The sequence below is a fragment of the Oncorhynchus keta genome, chromosome 35, assembly GCF_023373465.1.
Source record: "Oncorhynchus keta strain PuntledgeMale-10-30-2019 chromosome 35, Oket_V2, whole genome shotgun sequence".
NCBI lineage: Eukaryota > Metazoa > Chordata > Actinopteri > Salmoniformes > Salmonidae > Oncorhynchus > Oncorhynchus keta.
This window is the reverse complement of record NC_068455.1, coordinates 24,790,869-24,808,576: the sequence shown is the minus strand read 5'-3', so window position 1 is coordinate 24,808,576 and position 17,708 is coordinate 24,790,869. Positions and strand designations below refer to the sequence as shown.

At 44.6% G+C, this 17,708-nt stretch overlaps 1 pseudogene; it reads right to left on the bottom strand.

The window, feature by feature from the left end:
- Positions 1–1,928: 1,928 nt before the first annotated feature.
- Positions 1,929–17,708, bottom strand: part of LOC118369068 (RNA helicase aquarius-like) — a 74,719-nt pseudogene continuing 58,939 nt past the window's right edge.

Below are 17,708 nucleotides of genomic sequence, written 5' to 3'. Positions count from 1 at the left end.
TTCATTTCGCAGAAAATTAAGGAATAGGGGTTAGGCTTGTCTGGTGTTCATTTCGCAGAAAATTAAGGAATAGGGGTTAGGCTTGTCTGGTGTTCATTTCGCAGAAAATTATGGAATAGGGGTTAGGCTTGTCTGGTGTTCATTTTGCAGAAAATTAAGGAATAGGGGTTAGGCTTGTCTGGTGTTCATTTCGCAGAAAATTAAGGAATAGGGGTTAGGCTTGTCTGGTGTTCATTTCGCAGAAAATTAAGGAATAGGGGTTAGGCTTGTCTGGTGTTCATTTCGCAGAAAATTAAGGAATAGGGGTTAGGCTTGTCTGGTGTTCATTTCGCAGAAAATTAAGGAATAGGGGTTAGGCTTGTCTGGTGTTCATTTCGCAGAAAATTAAGGAATAGGGGTTAGGCTTGTCTGGTGTTCATTTCGCAGAAAATTAAGGAATAGGGGTTTGGCTTGTCTGGTGTTCATTTCACAGAAAATTAAGGAATAGGGGTTAGGCTTGTCTGGTGTTCATTTCGCAGAAAATGAAGGAATAGGGGTTTGGCTTGTCTGGTGTTCATTTCGCAGAAAATTAAGGAATAGGGTTAGGCTTGTCTGGTGTTCATTTCGCAGAAAATTAAGGAATAGGGGTTAGGCTTGTCTGGTGTTCATTTCGCAGAAAATTAAGGAATAGGGGTTAGGCTTGTCTGGTGTTCATTTCGCAGAAAATTAAGGAATAGGGGTTTGGCTTGTCTGGTGTTCATTTCACAGAAAATTAAGGAATAGGGGTTAGGCTTGTCTGGTGTTCATTTCGCAGAAAATGAAGGAATAGGGGTTTGGCTTGTCTGGTGTTCATTTCGCAGAAAATTAAGGAATAGGGGTTAGGCTTGTCTGGTGTTCATTTCGCAGAAAATTAAGGAATAGGGGTTAGGCTTGTCTGGTGTTCATTTCGCAGAAAATTAAGGAATAGGGGTTAGGCTTGTCTGGTGTTCATTTCGCAGAAAATTAAGGAATAGGGGTTAGGCTTGTCTGGTGTTCATTTCGCAGAAAATTAAGGAATAGGGGTTAGGCTTGTCTGGTGTTCATTTCGCAGAAAATTAAGGAATAGGGGTTAGGCTTGTCTGGTGTTCATTTCGCAGAAAATTAAGGAATAGGGGTTAGGCTTGTCTGGTGTTCATTTCGCAGAAAATTAAGGAATAGGGGTTAGGCTTGTCTGGTGTTCATTTCGCAGAAAATTAAGGAATAGGGGTTTGGCTTGTCTGGTGTTCATTTCACAGAAAATTAAGGAATAGGGGTTAGGCTTGTCTGGTGTTCTTTTTGCAGAGTATTAAGGAATAGGGGCTCGTGAGTTTCGCAATTCAGCCTGGAAATTCAAGGTATTTTCACTAGGCATCAATTCAGAAAGGGGAGTGAGGGAGGGAAAGGGAGATCGAGAAGAAGAGAGAGAAACAGAACGAGTAATAGAGAAAAAGAGAATCGTAAAAGTAGGAAAGAAAATGAGTGAAAGAGCAGGGGAGAAAGAGAGAGAGAGAGAGAGAGAGAGAAAAATATTTTATAAAGGGTAAGAGATTGAGAGAGGGAAAGACCTCAAACTTAACCCAGGCGAGTGGTTTCCAAGAGGCCTCTCTAAATCTTGTTTTACAAAAACTCTGATGGTGAATATGCTTTTTTCGATACTCTTACCCCAATAATCTTTACACAATGCTGCAGCTGAACTTAACAAAAAATATGTAGTTATTATTTTCCACCTAGTCCTCAAAAGTTGACTTTATCCACCCTATGCGTGACATGGGTAGATAAGTCTGTAAAGACAAACTTTTCAGCAACCTTTTCAGTACACATTTATTCACACAAAGAGGCTCTCTAAAAAGAGATACTTAAAAAGAGCTCTCTGGGGGTAAAGAGACTGTTTTTGGTGTTCTGTATTTCCATTTAGTGTGTGTGTAAAGTGCCTAACTCAGGTGTCTGACAGCCCTGGTGCGGACCAGTGAGAGGATGATGTAGCCACCATCGTCACCTGGAGACAAATGCACACATTGTTTAACACACACACACGGATTTAGTTAAAACGTCCACAAGTGAGACTTAGCTGAGATTCTTGAGCTTCCTCGAAATTCAGAAGGCAGTGGATCTCTTTAGAGGGGGCTTTGGTGTTGTTCCTGCCGTTATCCTGGTGGGCCACATGGAGAAGCAGGGGGGTGTAATACGGCTTAGAGGGGCCCAGCCCAGGGTATTTACTTAGAGTACCCAGGCTACTTACCAGGTCCTCACTGACTAAGGGCCACCACACATCACAGGCCACACACACACAGACTATATTTAGGGCTTTTTTTTAGAGAGATGGAGGAGAGTGGAGAGAAATGGATTGGGCTTTCAGAAGCAGAGGAATCGCGTGTCAGGCAAGTTGATTTATTTCCTGGTAATCCTGCCCTTATAAGAAGCACATTTCAAAGACTTCATTTTCCTTGCAGTGAAGAAAAGAGCTGATTTTGGGATGCTTTATTGTTGACCTTATGCAATAGTGTTGCATACAGTATGCAATAGGTCGAGCTGTCTACTAAAGTGACGACTTCAGTTGAAATACCAGTATCCATCCTCATCCTATGCTTTGTAAATATACATTTTTTATTTGGGGCTATGGCAGTCAATTTAGAAAAACATTCTAACAGTATTTCTGATTTTCTTAACTCATCATCACATACTTTAATGTGGGACTATGACAGTCAATTGCAAATTAGTCTGACATTTGCCACGTTCAAAACAACTGGGAACTCGTAAATCTCCGACATCTGACTACAGACAACTGAGAACTCGAGCTTTGACTAGGAAAAAATCGTTTTGAAAGGTCATACAACTCGGAATTCCAACTTGGGAACTCGGGTCTCTTTCTAGAGCTCCAACTTTCCGACCTGAAGATCACTGACTTTATGATTTGACCTAGTATTTTTGAGTTTCCAGTAGTCTTGAACGCACCAATAATGCATCTTATCTCACCACCATTAATGAGATGGGTGTGCACAATGCATGTCATGTCGGAGTTTCTCAATGTCAGGGGACGTGGTCGACAGTGCGCACCTCATCTTTGCTGTCACATCCAACCTGGATCAATATTTGGTTTTAATGCAGACAAAAGCACTGGATCGAGCTTCACACATATGAGCTGGCAAAGGGTACCATGAGTTTAATCGTGCTTCCAAGACTGGGAACTTGGAAAAACATGTGGTCAATTCATGACATCAGTGATCTTCAGGTCGGAAAGTTGGAGCTCTAGAAAGAGGACCGAGTTCCCGAGATGGAATTCCGAGTTCGATGACCTATCAAAAGAATTATCCCAGTCAGAGCTTGTTTTTTTCCCCAGTTGCCAGTTGTCTTGAAAGCACTAAAGTCGGAAGTCTGAGATTTGAATGAGTGCCCAGTTCCCAGTTGTTTTGAACGCAGCATTAAATCTCAGAGGGAGATGGCAGGGTGTTCCCTATGAGTCATGAACCAAAACACATCTGTAGTGACCCGTGAATGCGTTGGCTGCAGCATTCGGTCACGTCAGCTAGATCAGCTGTTCAGTTTCACTTTCCGGCATGTCAACTCAGCCAGGATCACAGTCAAACGGATTGGGAAGTAGGTCCCAAAGTGCTCTTCCAAGCATTGGAGGTGAGCAGTCGTCACTCGTGTGGGACACTTACAGTGCACAGCTGAGGGAAGGGGGTATGTTTCACTTTTAAAATACTTTCTCTATCTGAATCCACTGATTTGGTCACTCATCTGTAGATTGATTTTGTATTACCCAAATATGTCTGTTACACTGTCAAGGTGGCATTTTTTTTATTACATCCATTATGAATGACAACAGTTCCTCTCTCAATGCAAAAAATCTATCCAAAACACTCTCTCCATAACCACCAGACCGTGACAATGTTCTGGGTGAAACAGAACATTGTCAAGGTCTAATCCCATATCTCCATATTGTTTTGCAAACAGGCTTGCACGCAGTGTAACAATCGAAGTTACCTGCCACAGTATATATATATTTTGTTTTACATTTTTTTAATTTATTTAACCTTTATTTATCTAGGCAAGTCAGCAAGTCAACAAATTCTTATTTACAATGACGGCCTACCCCGGCCAAACCCGGACGACGATGGGCCAATTATGCGCCGCCTTATGGGACTCCCAATCACGGCCGGTTGTGATACAGCCTGGAATTGAACCAGGGTCTGTAGTGACCCCTCAAGCACTGAGATGCAGTGCCTTAGGGCTCCCGAGTGGCGCAGCAGTCTATCTCCAAGTTCTGTGCTTAGCTCTTTTGCCGGCAGTTCATCTCGGTGCATCATATCATGACTCCATATGGGGATACACATTCATCATTTAGATGTTTAAGGTTAACCACATTACAATGATTGAGATACAAAAGACATTGCTCAAATATATTTTTAAAGTCTCCCGCGACCCCATTTTCATATCAGGCGACCCCACATGGGGTTGCGACCCCAAGTTTGGGAACAGCTGGTCTAGGAGATGGAGCATGCCAGATATGTATCCCAGTACTAAGAGACTGGCTTCTTCCATTCTCCTGAGTGGATGAATAGGCCAGAGGGAAGAGAAGCGCCATAGAGACAGCTTTAAATAAATCATCCCATCTAGCCTAGTCCCCTTGGTCTAATGCACTATTCATTGACTTGAGTACCACAAGCCAAACCCCCTCCAAGTCGCCTTATGGGCTAAGGGAAGGCAGGGGAAGGAGGTAGAGAGGGTTGGAAAAACCAGGAAGCGGACCAATATTTATTTAGGTCACCCTGCTGCTATATAGAACAGGTGCAGCATCAGAAGCAACAATATGTTGCTTTTACAACAACGTGAGATGTCCAGAGCTGTCTGTTCAGACACTATGGCCAATCGCTCTCAGGACCTCTCGCCCCCGTAGTGGCCTACTACTAACCCACAACAGCCAACACCCATCCCTGACATACGCAGGCAAACACACCTCAAATGCACCCACCCAATGGCATAGCCTAGTGGAAACTGAAGGGGCAAATATGCTGTGCAATTTCAGCCAAAATGTTTCACCTTATTTTCCAGAGCAAAACACGGCAGAAGCCTTTTATTTTTAGAGAATGAGAGAGAGAGGGTTCTATAGAGCCCTGGGGCTTAGCATTTTGCATTGTGTTAAGTTATTTATGTGAAATCTTCCAGGGAGGGAGTTGCAGAGGTCAGGACTTCATGGCAGGCACACATCTATGGGCAGTGGGATCTGCTGTAGTGTGTACGCACACGCCCGATCGCCCACTCACTCACACACATGCTCTTCTTTTTCCCCGTTATATCACTGTCATACTGGAGCTCAGCGATGGTCACCTGATTGAAATATGCATTGCTGTATCTCTGCTCTCTCCCTCTTACTTATGAGTCTGTAGGTAGCTCCTGAAGACAGCATGCCTTTGTTAGATTCTGGGTTCAACTTGGAACATTGTTATACTCAGCAGTATAGTATATAAGGAGTGAAAGAGACTTGTTTTTACATCAGAATTTAATGGTTATCTGTAGGAGCCAGATGGGTCTGGAATGTGTTAGGGGAGACGGGTGGAGATCTTTGTTGAGTTTTTTACTCTGAGAATTAGAACCTAACAGCTTACTGTCTGATCTTTCACTGTGTTGAGTGGGTTCCCAGGGCTATGCAGGGGTCGTGAGAGGTCGGCGACCCAGTAGAGGGTGGCAGTGGTAGGGAATGCAAATATTTTGTGGGGGACACTATCTTCCAGACTATGAGTAAGCCATTGAGTCAATCTATAAAAGTGTCCCGGTGTGTCGCAGGGTTCCTTTTGATTTCATGTTGTATTGACTGTCCTACCACTGTTCTCAGGAAATGGGAAAGAAAGAGAGATTGATTTCCATCCCCTCTGTCGCTGTACCCCCCTCCCTTCATAATTCTCTCTCTCGCTTCAGTCCTCCGTGACACCACTGCGTTGCAGTGAATACCAACTTGGTGAAGACTGATTAACCTTATTGCTTTGGCTACGGATTCTATCAATGTCAATCTAATTTAGCCCTGACCTGCTTGTGTATGTGTGTGCACGCATGCGTGTCATCGCTCTAAATCCAGTTTGCATGAATGTGATTGTGTGCATTAATCAAATGACCCCTTAACTCAGTTAAAGTAGTAGGTTAAATGTAGCAAATTACTTCTGTGTTTATAAAAACATTGATTGGTCTACATTCTAAAGATAGACCACCAACAACACTTATAATTTGCACATTAACTACAAAAACACCTTCTTAAAAATGCATAGTAACAGTATCTCAGAAACGGCAGTCTCCTGGGGTTCACGCACAACAGTGTCTAGGGTTTACAGAGAATGGTCTACAAACAAAAACATCCAGTCAGCGGCAGTCGTTTGGATGAAAACAGCTTGTTGATAAGAGGTTGAAGGTAAATGGCAAGAATGGTGCAAGCTAACAGGCAGGCCACAAACAGGGAAATAACGGCGCAGTACAACAGCGTTGTGCAGAACGGCATCTAGGAATGCACAACTCTTCGGTCCTTGTCACAGATGGGCTATTGCAGCAGACGACCTCACTGGGTTCTACTCCTATCAGTTAAAAACAAGAAGAAGTGGCTCCAGTGGGCACGCGATCACCAACACTGGACAACTGAGGAGTGGAAAAACATCACCTGGTCCTACAAAACCCAGTTCCTGTTGCGTCAGAGGCAGGTTTTTTTGGCCTAAGCACTAAGCAGCATTAGTCCATGGCCCCATCCTGCCTGGTGTCAACTGTACAGGCTGGTGGCGGTGGCGTAATGGTGTGGGGAATGTTTCCCTGACCCACGTTAGGTCCCTTGATACCAATTGAGCCATGTTTGAATGCCACACCATGCCCTGATACTAGATGGGTGTACCTAATAAACTGGCCACAGAGTGTATATCAATGATCTATCAGGGAGAAAGGAAAAGCAGAAAAGGGAATGCAGGACCCGGAGGTGTGGATGTGACTGACTTTCCCTGGTGTCCTGGGTTTATTTAGTCTAGTTGGTACGAAGTAGGGAAAGGGGACACCTAGTCAGTTGCACAACTGAATGCATTCAACCGAAATGTGTCTTTCGCATTTAACCCAACCCCTCAATCAGAGAGGTGCGGAGGGCTGTTGTTGTTGGGGGTTAACTGCCTTGCTCAAGAGCAGAACGGCAGACTTTTCCACCTTGCCGGCTTGGGGATTAGAATCAGCGCCCTTTAGGTTACTGGCCCAACTGTCACGCCCTGACCTTAGAGAGCCGTTTTATTTCTCTATTTGGTTAGGCCAGGGTGTGATGTGGGTGGGCATTCTATTTTTTGTTTTCTATGTTTCTTTATTTCTATATTTTGGCCGGGTATGCTTCTCAATCAGGGACAGCTGTCTATCGTTGTCTCTGATTGGGAATCATACTTAGGTAGCCCTTTTCCCTCCTTTCATTGTGGGTAGTTAACTTTGTTTGTGGCATTTAGCCCTGTAAGCTTCACGGTTGTTGACGACATTTTAAAATAAAATATATGCTCATAACACTGCACTTTGGTCTACTTCCAACGACACCAACGCTCTTCACCGATAGGCTACCTGACACCCTATGTAGCTTAAGTACTGTGTGTCTAATTAGACAATGGACTGAACTGGAGGGCTGCTGGTGACATTTGGTGCGTTTTAGCCATTATGACATGTCAACACTCTCACTCTGGCCAAAACGCAGACCTGCCGGCTTGACCTTTCCAGCGGCTCAGCAGTTTCCCCATAGACAGTCATTATTTCATTTCTCCTTCCTCTATTATTCTCTCTCTCCCCTCCCTGCAGTTTGTCACTCCAGAGAGGTCAGCTCTCCATCTGAGAGACACACCTAATGAGAGAGAGAGAAGGAGAGAATGAAAAAATAAGGAAAAGCTGGAAGGGTTGAGCTCCCAGTAATAGTGCTAAAGACTGAGAGATAGCACCAGAGAGTCACAGAGCTAGCCTACACTGATAGAGATGCAGAGAGAAGAGAGAATTCGCTGGACACCGTGGGCCAGTGAAGGGGGCTCCCCTCGGGTCATGATAGGGACTGTACCAAATGTTTGATGTATTATAATAAATGATTATGCTTATGTTGTATTAATAGAAGGGGAGGGGTTATAAGACCCCACCCTCCAAACATTTATATGGTCCTAGACTACAGATTAACAATATATATTCATTATAAAGGTTTAGTATTGTTCCACGGTTATTTTCTGGTCTCTTTGCCTCTTATAAAGAGACCCCACTGAGAAATATGTGACTGTGAAGACAGAACTCTGCAGGTGAGTGTAAGAGATAAGAGAATAGTCAGACATTCCACTATAAATCAACTTGGACATTTACTGCTAAGCTTTTAGATAGCTATATAAACAATAGTTTTAGTGTAGAGTAGGGATGGTTTTGGTCTCATGAGTAAAAGATAATGGCGTAGGCAGTGACATCACCAGAGCTGGACTTCGGGTTTAATAAATAACTTGGGGCTTAACTGCAGATCTTACTCGGAAACACGCGTTATGTTCCTGTTGTCAACTTCTGTTTGCAATTGCATTAATAATGTTTTTTGAATGATTTAATTAAAGATAATATCATAATGCTAATTTGTGTTGTGTGTGTAATTGTTTTCATGTCAAGTGACGTTCTTTAGCGCTTTACTTTATGTTTTTGAGCGCGTTTGTTTTGTTGTACTCCCGGTTTGGAACTATAATAAAGTGCGCTTTATTTATCACACTCTGCTCTCTGTAACGGTTTTCGTTGGTGGAAGAAGGAGAGGACCAAGGTGCAGTGTGGTAAGTGTTCATGTTGTAAATTTAATCAAAACTGAACACGAAACAAAATAACAACGAGGAATAACGAAAACAGTTCTGTCAGGTGATACACACAAAACAGAAAACAACTACCCACAACTCAAGGGTGAAACCGGGCTGCCTAAGTATGGCTCTCAATCAGAGACAACGATTGACAGCTGCCTCTGATTGGGAACCATACCAGGACATACACAAAGAAATACAAACATAGAACAAAACATAGAATGCCCGTCCCAACTCACGCCCTGACCAACCTAAAATAGAGACATAAAAAAAGGAACTAAGGTCAGGACGTGACACTCTCCTGCACCTGACTTCGCCTTTATACACACCTTGACACAACCCTTATCATGACCCCTAGTTGAACCCGACACTGGAAGGCTTATATGCTGAGCACAGCCAGCAAGTGCTCAGCATATGTGGAAACTCCTTCAAGACAGTTGGAAAAGCATTCCAGGTGAAGCTGGTTGAGTGCCAAGAGTGTGCAAAGATGTAATCGAGGCAAAGGGTGGCTACTTTGAAGAATCTCAAATACAAAATATATTTAGATTTGTTAAACAGATTTTTGGTTACTACATGATTCCATATATGTTATGTCATAGTTTTGATGCCTTCACTATTATTCTACACTACAGAAAATAGCAAAATAAAGAAAAACCCTTGAATGAGTAGGTGTGTCCAAACTTTTGACTGGTACTGTATATCGTGAATCGCCCATCACTTTGAAAAAAATGGAAATATGATTTTTAGGCCATATCGCCGAACTGATGGGCTGGTGGCCATTTTATAGCTTAGAGGAAAGATTTAACTGCGTAGAAGCCACAGAGAGAGTGAGAAAGAGCAAGAGAGCCAGAGAGAGAGCGAGACAGAGCCAGAGCCAGAGAGAGAGACAGAGCCAGAGAGAGCCAGAGAGAGCGAGACAGAGCTAGAGAGAGAGCGAGACAGAGCCAGAGAGAGAGAGAGACAGAGCCAGAGAGAGAGAGACAGGGCCAGAGAGCCAGAGAGAGGGAGAGAGCCAGAGGGAGCGAGACAGAGCTAGAGAGAGCGAGACAGAGCTAGAGAGAGCGAGACAGAGCCAGAGCCAGACAGAGCCAGAGAGACGAGAAAGAGCCAGAGAGAAAGAGCCAGAGAGAGCGAGAAAGAGCCAGAGAGAGAGAGAGCCAGAGAGCGAGACAGAGCCAGAGAGAGCGAGACAGAGCCAGAGAGAGCGAGACAGAGCCAGAGAGAGCCAGAGAGAGCCAGAGAGAGCGAGAGAGAGCCAGAGAGAGCGAGAGAGAGCCAGAAAGAGCCAGAAAGAGCCAGAAAGAGCCAGAGAGAGCGAGAAAGAGCCAGAGAGAGCGAGAAAGAGCCAGAGAGAGCCAGAGAGAGCCAGAGAGAGCGAGAAAGAGCCAGAGAGAGCGAGAGAGAGCCAGAGAGAGCGAGAAAGAGCCAGAGAGAGCGAGAGAGAGCCAGAGAGAGAGACAGAGCCAGAGCGAGACAGAGCCAGAGAGAGACAGAGCCAGAGCGAGACAGAGCCAGAGAGAGCGAGACAGAGCCAGAGAGAGCGAGAAAGAGCCAGAGAGAGCGAGAAAGAGCCAGAGAGAGCGAGAAAGAGCCAGAGAGAGAGAAAGAGCCAGAGAGAGCGAGAAAGAGCCAGAGAGAGCGAGAGAGCCAGAGAGAGCGAGGAAGAGCCAGAGAGAGCGAGAGAGCCAGAGAGAGCGAGGAAGAGCCAGAGAGAGCGAGAGAGCCAGAGAGAGTGAGAAAGAGCCAGAGAGAGCGAGAAAGAGCCAGAGAGAGCGAGAAAGAGCCAGAGAGAGCGAGAGAGAGCCAGAGAGAGCGAGAAAGAGCCAGAGAGAGCGAGAAAGAGCCAGAGAGAGCGAGAAAGAGCCAGAGAGAGTGAGAAAGAGCCAGAGATAGCGAGAGAGCCAGAGAGAGCGAGAAAGAGCCAGAGAGAGTGAGAAAGAGCCAGAGATAGCGAGAGAGCCAGAGAGAGCGAGAAAGAGCCAGAGAGAGCGAGACAGAAAAGGGCACGGTGTAACATAAAAACCTTTGTAAATACAACCCAAATGTATCTGTTTATCTTCCATTGCCATTCACACAATACCTAGTTACACAATGTTACACTACTGTAAATAGATTTGAGATGTCTATACATTTTTTATGCTTATTTTTTACATTTCTGATTGCTTATTTAACTTTTGTTTGTATTTCACTTGCTTTGGCAAAGTAAACATACGTTTCCCATGCCAATAAAGCGCCTTTGAATTTTAGAGAGAGAGGAGAGCGAGAGAAAGAGAGAGTGAGACAGGGCGAGAGCGTGCTGTGATGCTCACAGCGGATAGTTAAGGACTACAGGTTGCAGAGGGACTTGGTGATAAAAGCTAACAGAGTGTGAAGTGCATGTGGAGGGTGTTAAAGTCAAGTACAGCTGAAGAGTAAACATAACAGCAAATAGGTGTTTTGTTATTGGGAGCTGAGAAGCCACCTGACCCTGACAGGTTGTGAAAATTTGGAGGTGCGAGTGTGTGTGTGTCTACCTTCAAACTTTGTTGAAGAGGCGGAGAAGTAGGCTTGGACAATATACCGCATATCGGGGTATCTGGAAATAACCACGGGATGTTTTTTCAATACCGTCAAAACTATTTGAATATTTGTGCCTACTTTTTAAGTAAATACCTGCAGTCATCTTGTGAAATATGTTAGGAGATAGAGGACTGCGTTCTTGATTTCACTGGACTAGTATTGTTTCATTATGAAGTTTACCGGTTGTCCCCAGTCACATGGTGTTTGTTTACAAGCAGAGAAGACCTGAACCTTGTGCTGCACAACATTGAGTGACTTACGAGCCAGGTGATCGAGTTAAATGTTTGTGAGCTAGATAGCTTAGAACTATTACATAACTGTCTAAATGTGCTAAATGCTCTGGAGTTGTGCATTTGGATAGCTAAGCTATCTAGCTAAGTGGTTACCTTCTTCCAAAATCAAGCTTCACTTGGTAACAGCAGAGAATCCCCTCCTGGATCAAGCCTTGCTGTCTAATATTTGTTTCATGCGTGCAGCAAACTGTGAATACCAATTTTTTGTAATTGTACAGTGCAAAAAATAAAAGTATTCAGAAGCCATTTTGTTACATTACAGCCTTATTCTAACATTGATCAAATTTAAATAAAATCAATCTCCACACAATACCTGATAATGACAAAGCGAAAACATGTTTTCAAATGTTTTTCCAAATGTATTAACAAATAAAAAACAGAAATATCTTATTTACATAAGTATTCAGACCCTTCGCTATGAGACTCTAAATTGAGCTTGGGTGCATCCTGTTTCCATTGATCATCCTTGAGATGTTTCTACAACTTGATTGGAGTCCACCTGTGGTCAATTCATTTGATTGGACATGATTTGGAAAAGCACAACCTGTCTATTTAAGGTCTCACAGTTGACAGTGCATGTCAGAGCAATAACCAAGGTCGAAGGAATTGTCCATAGAGCTCTAAGACAGGATTGTGCTGAGGCACAAAAAAATATATATATAGTGGGGAGAACAAGTATTTGATACACTGCCGATTTTGCAGGTTTTCCTACTTACAAAGCATGTAGATGTCTGTAACGTTTATCATAGGTAGACTTCAACTGTGAGAGACGGAATCTAAAACAAAATTTCAGAAAATCACATTGTATGATTTTTAAGTAATGAATTTGCATTATATTGCATGACATAATTATTTGATACATCAAAAAAGCAGAACCTAATATTTGGTACAGAAACCTTTGTTTGCAATTACAGAGATCATACGTTTCCTGTAGTTCTTGACCAGGTTTGCACACACTGCAGCAGGGATTTTGGCACACTCCTCTATACAGACCTTCTCCAGATCCTTCAGGTTTCAGGGCTGTCGCTGGGCAATACGGACTTTCAGCTCCCTCCAAAGATTTGGGTTCAGGTCTGGAGACTGGCTAGGCCACTCCATGACCTTGAGATGCTTCTTACGGAGCAACTCCTTAGTTGCCCTGCTGTGTGTTTCGGGTTGTTGTCATGCTGGAAGACCCAGCCACGACCCATCTTCAATGCTCTTACTGAGGCAAGGAGGTCGTTGGCCAAGATCTCGCGATACATGGCCCCATCCATCCTCCCCTTAATACTGTGCAGTCATCCTGTCCCCTTTGCAGAAAAGCATCCCCAAAGAATGATGTTTCCACCACCATGCTTCACAGTTGGGATAGTGTTCTTGGGGTTGTACTCATCCTTCTTCATACTCCAAACACGGCGAGTGGAGTTTAGACCAAAAAGCTCTATTTTTGACTCATCAGACCATATGACCTTCTCTGGATCATCCAGATGGTCATTGGCAAACTTCAGACGGGCCTGGACATGAGCTGGCTTGAGCAGGGGGACCTTGCGTGCGCTGCAGGATTTTAATCCATGACGGCATAGTGTGTTACTAATGGTTTTCTTTGAGACTGTGGTCCCAGCTCTCTTCAGGTCATTGACCAGGTCCTGCCGTGTAGTTCTGGGCTGATCCCTCACCTTCCTCATGATCATTGATGCCCTACGAGGTGAGATCTTGCATGGAGCCCCAGACTGAGGGTGATTGACAGTCATCTTGAACTTCATCCATTTTCTAATAATTGCACCGACAGTTGTTGCCTTCTCACCAAGCTGATTGCCTATTGTCCTGTAGCCCATCCCAGCCTTGTGCAGGTCTACAATTTTATCCCTGATGTCCTTACACAGCTGTCTTGGCCATTGTGGAGAGGTTGGAGTCTGTTTGATTGAGTGTGTGGACAGGTGTCTTTTATACAGGTAACGAGTTCAAACAGGTGCAGTTAATACAGGTAATGAGTGGAGAACAGGAGGGCTTCTTAAAGAAAAACTAACAGGTCTGTAAGAGCCGTAATTCTTACTGGTTGGTAGGTGATTAAATACTTATGTCATGCAATTAAATGCAAATTAATTACTTAAAAATCATACAATGTGATTTTCCGGATTTTTGGTAGTGTATACCATGCACTGTCAACCTATACACAGGTACACAGGTCATGTCCAATCAAGTTAGAAAACATCTCAAGGATGATCAATGGAAACAGGATGCACTTGAGCCCAATTTCGAGTCTCATAGCAAAGGGTCTGAATACTTACGTAAATAAGACATTTCAGATTTGTTTTTTTAAACATTTGCAAAAAATCTGTTATCGCGTTCTCATTATGAAGTATTATGTGTAGAAGTGTAGATTGATGAGGTATGCGTCTATCATTTTTGGATAGCAAAGGGTAGGGTTTCTGCTTGTGTGCAGTTTATATAGTGGTGTATGTCCTTACCTTGTCGGGCTGTCCAACGAAGGTTCCCAGCACAGCGCTGGTTGATGACATCTCTTATGAGGTCTATTGTAGGTGGTGAGGATGCTGATCCTGTCGGCAGGGTAACCCAGCAGAAGCATGTACATGAACAGAGCCACACAGTACTCTGCCTCACCCAGCTTCTACAGAGAGAGAGGGAGGAAGGGTTGAGAGAGAGGGAGGTGGGGGGTGTCAATCAAACAAAAACTATTACTAAAACGGATACAAAAACGAATTTCCCAGTGTATTAGAATGTTTTCCCCTACTCGTTTGACAATAAGCATTTACATACATTTACATTTAAGTCATTTAGCAGACGCTCTTATCCAGAGCAAATTGGTGCATTCACCTTATGACATCCAGTAGAATAGTCACTTTACAATAGTGCATCTAAATCTTAAAGGGGGGGTGAGAAGGAATACTTATCCTATCCTAGGTATTCCTTAAAGAGGTGGGGTTTCAGGTGTCTCCGGAAGGTGGTGATTGACTCCGCTGTCCTGGCGTCGTGAGGGAGTTTGTTCCACCATTGGGGGGCCAGAGCAGCGAACAGTTTTGACTGGGCTGAGCGGGAACTGTACTTCCTCAGTGGTAGGGAGGCGAGCAGGCCAGAGGTGGATGAACGCAGTGCCCTTGTTTGGGTGTAGGGCCTGATCAGAGCCTGGAGGTACTGAGGTGCCGTTCCCCTCACAGCTCCGTAGGCAAGCACCATGGTCTTGTAGCAGATGCGAGCTTCAACTGGAAGCCAGTGGAGAGAGCGGAGGAGCGGGGTGACGTGAGAGAACTTGGGAAGGTTGAACACCAGACGGGCTGCGGCGTTCTGGATGAGTTGTAGGGGCTTAATGGCACAGCCATTAAGCGAGATGAATGCAAAAGTCTTCATGTTTTTAATACACATTTCCACACTAATTCCAAGCTCTTTTAGTACCAAGAGGGCACTGTAAACCAGTCTGTGTGAGTGTGTTTGTTTTAATACATGAAATATTTGCCCGTGCCCCTGTGCTGGTTGGTGTGCCACGCAGAGAGGGGTCTGATGGGGGTGAGGTTAGGCTGGCTGGGGCTTATGTCCCACCAGGCTGGTAGGCGGCATGACGGGGTGTGAGGCTCAAGTTCATTGGCCTGCTGCTGAACCAGACTGGGACTGGGATATGCTTTACTTTCCCTCCCACTAAACTAAAACACAGGATCAGGTGGCAGGCCTCATGCACACAGATGTTCACTTACAGATACACAAAGAAATGCACGTAAATTTGCACGCATGATAAAAAAAAGACAGACACCATCTTACATACGACCCACAAATACACACGGACAGGCACGCACACACACGTGCACGCCAATGCATACACACACACAATGTGCAGTCAGCTGGCCTCTCAGTGCCTCGATTCTGTCTGCAGTGCAGTGAACAAAGGGGGTTTGGAGGATCATGACAAAAGTAGAACATCACGCTTCTCTTTCTCCTCCCAAATACAGACAGGTCACAGCTGTTCAACAGCAGCTGGCCAGTCTCTCTCTCCATCCCCCTCTCTCCGACTCTCGCTCCCTTTCTCTCTCGCTCACCCTCTTTTCCTTCATCTCTTTCTGCCTTCATCTCTTTCTCCATCCAAGTGTTTGATCCCTCCCCCACACTCATTAATACGTAGACATCTCTATAAAAACTCAAAAGGCAGTTATATATGTCTTTTTTTGTATACATTTGCAGCCTCAAGCTGCAGTGGCCTTACTATCACTCATTCTCACCATCTATGTTCTAATTAGCGACAACTATTAAAGGGGACTGGATAGATTTGATAAAACACTTACCCGTCTCACTTACCAAATTGTTATCGGTTTCAGTGACTTTTAACCAGGGCTGAAAGGCTATAATATACCACAAGCACACGGAGACGCCCACACACACACGCGGAGACTGAGATACGCACACATACACACACTGAAACGCACCCTGGAGGCAGTGCTTCCACAACGGAAAATGAAATTACAAATTTCCAACAGTATGCATTATTCATCCCGTTTCAATTAAGGCTGGGCACGGTGGAATAACAGGGTGGAATAACAGAGCAGTGTGGGGTGGAATAACTCACACAGCCTGGACCTTTGCTCGACAACCAGCCATGGAATCCCATCAAAACACTGCACCACGTCTGTTTCTGTTCCCCTGATCTGGCTCAAATGATATGGACCCTGTTAATATGACTACCGCCAGATATTCCTGACCATGTGATCTGACCAGGAAACACTCTGGGCCCCAAGTTGTAGCCCTGTGACACACATACATGCTGTAAGACACACACAAGCACCAATGGACACACACATCCACCCACCAGAGCAGACATCTGTGTGTGCGCGCGCCAGGGTTTGCGTTAGGAAAATGTGATACCGGACAATGTGACCTGGAAGATTTGAATTTACCAGCCATTTGAGAAATGTACCGGACCCAGATGCATTGGGTGCATAACACATTATTGAGTTGCAGCTGTCAGTGAGAACATCTAAAATATGTGTGAAGATGTCTTGAGTAGGACTATAATTTTAAACATTGAGACAAGAAAGGGAAGGGTGTGTGGCGAAGATATAGATGAGTCTCTCCAGAATTGCTCAGCTGTCTCCCGCCAAACTTAGCACATTCATTGTTTCATTGTGTGAATTATTTTCCCTTTTTTGTATTTTTTTTAATCAACTCCCCATTACATACACTATATGACCAAAAGTATGTAGACACCTGCTCGTCGAACATCTCATTCCAAAATCATGGCAATATGGAGTAGGTTCCCCTTTGCTGCTTTAACAGCCTCCACTCCTCTGGGAAGGCTTTCCAATAGATGTTGGAGCATGGAACATTGCTGCGTTAGTGAAGTCGGGCACTGATTTTGGGTGATTAGGCATGACACAGTTGGTGTTCCAACTCATCCCAAAGGTTTTCAATGGGGTTGAGGTCAGGGCTCTGTGCAGGCCAGTCAAGTTCTTCCACACCGATCTCGACAAACCATTTCTGTATGGACCTCGCTTTGTGCACGGGGGTATTTCCATTCTGAAACAGGACAGGGCCTTCTCCAAACTGTTGCCACAAAGTTGGAAGCACAGAATCATCTAGAATTAAGGGTTCCATGCACTCACTTACATTGTATACTGTAGTGTTAAGATTTCCCTTCACTGGAATCAAGGGGCCTAGCCCGAATCATGATAAACAGCCCCAGACCATTATTCCTCCTCCACAAAACTTTAAAGTTGGCACTATGAATTGGGGCAGGTAGTGTACTCCAGGCATCCGCCAAACCCAGATTCGTCCTTCGGACTGCCAGATGGTGAAGCGTGATTCATCACTCCAGGGAATGTGTTTCCACTGCCCCAGAGTCCAATGGCGGAGAGCTTTACACCACTCCAGCTGACGCTTGGCATTGCGCAAGGCTTGTGTGCGGCTGCTCGGCTATGGAAACCCATTTCATGAAGCTCCTGCCGAACAGTTCTTGTGCTGATGTTGCTTCCAGATTCAGTTTGGAACTCGTTAGTGACTGTTGCAACCGAGGACAGACAATTTTTACACGCTGTGTGCTTTAGCACCCGGTGGTCCTGTTCTGTGAGCTTGTGTGGCCTACCGC